Source organism: Dipodomys spectabilis, unplaced genomic scaffold (genome assembly GCF_019054845.1).
Source record: "Dipodomys spectabilis isolate Male_0828 unplaced genomic scaffold, ASM1905484v1 ptg000362l, whole genome shotgun sequence".
Lineage (NCBI taxonomy): Eukaryota > Metazoa > Chordata > Mammalia > Rodentia > Heteromyidae > Dipodomys > Dipodomys spectabilis.
In genome coordinates this window covers 47,298-49,001 of record NW_024871039.1, presented here as the reverse complement: position 1 = coordinate 49,001, position 1,704 = coordinate 47,298, and positions in this window count along the sequence as shown.

The window sequence follows — 1,704 nt, the reverse complement described above, 5'->3', positions numbered from 1 at the left end:
AGTGAACTCAGATCTGGAGGAACACCAATTGAGGAGGGGAGGGGAGAAGTGGGGAGAAGGGGGAGGGAAGAAGAGGGGAGGGGAGGGAAGAAAAGAGGAAGGGAGGGGAGAGGAAGGGAGGAGAGGGGAGAGGAAAGGAAAGGAGAGGGAAGGAGGGGAGGGGGAGAGTAAAGGAGAGGAGAGGAAGGGAGAAGAGGAGAGGAGGGGAGGGAGAGGAGAGAAGGGGAGAGGAGAGTAGAGGGGAGAGGAGAAGAGAGGGGAGGGGGGAGGAAGGAAGGAAGGAAACCCTCATCTCTCTTCCTCATTCTTCACAGGCTGAGTGGACATCTTTCTGTGGCCAGTGGGCCAGAGCATGAAGCCTCAGCAGTCCAAAGACTGGAGCACCTCTGGAGTTTTCAGCTCATTTTCCCAGAGCCTGCTGACCCCCACCCACCCTGCTCCCGTCAGGTTCTGGGATGTCTTTTCTATTGCCAAGCCTTGTGAGATGTCCTGGATGGGTTACAGTAATGTCCATCTCCACATGAGCGATTTAGAAGACAAATGGAATCAGCAACTTAAGGCTTGCTTGGGGCTGCAGGTGAAAGGAAATAGAAAGCATAATCATATCTGCAGAGGAAATAATTCCGATGCATAGGAGGTTTAGACAAGAAGCTTGTTAGCCACAAGGAAAAGTGAACTTGGCAGCCCCAGAAGAGAGCCCCTGGCCTTCACCTTATACAGGACTGCATACCTAGCAAAGACAAGGCAGGTAGGGGTCATACTTGACCCCTACATGCTGGCGTTGTCCCTATATTACTTAGGTGAGTGCAAATTCAACCCTGTGCCTCAGACCATGGCAACGAGGATTAAAATGAGCCATGAAGTGTCTGGCTCAAAGTAAATCAAAGTACAGGACACAGAAAGTGCTGGGAAGATGTTTCTTGCCATTTCCTCCTCCTCCTCTTCCTTTTAATCATAAGTAGAATTGTGCTGCATATAATGAGACTTTGGTCAATGATGACCACGTGTGCAACACTGGCCTGGGAAGGAAATGCCATCCAATGGCAGCGCAGCATCTCAGTGTGTGTAAGTACCCGGATAGCTGCACACCAGAGGGCCTGGCACACAACACATCTCTCCACATCTGTGTGCACCACTGCATGGTACTTGGTGGTGCAGCTGTTAAGTCACTGAAATTTAGAACTTGAAGGATTTTTTTTTGTCTGTCATGGGTCTTGAACTCTGGGCCTGGGCACTGTCCCTCAGCTCTTCAGCTCAAGGCGAGCACTCTACCACTTGAGCCACAGTACCACTTCTAGTTTTCTGGTGGTTTATTGGAGATACGAGTCTCATGGACTTTCCTCCCAGGCTGACTTTAAACTGCAATCCTCAGATTTCAACCTTCTGAGAAGCTAGGATGACAGGCATGAGCTACTGGCACCTAGCTTGGAAGGAATTTTTTTAAGTCAACTGTACTAAAATTCTCACAAGGAAACTAAAACCAGTATTTATTTCATTTAGTCATTCATTTATTCATATATCCCAAAAGTATTGCCACACCCATAGCTCACGCCTGTAATCCTAACTATTCAAGAGGCTGAGATCTGAGGATCATGGTTTGAAGGCAGCCCAGGCAGGAAAGCCCAAACATGACTCAACTGGTAGAGCACCAGCCTTGAGAACAAAAAACAAACAAACAAACAAAAAACCAAGTGACAGAGTTCC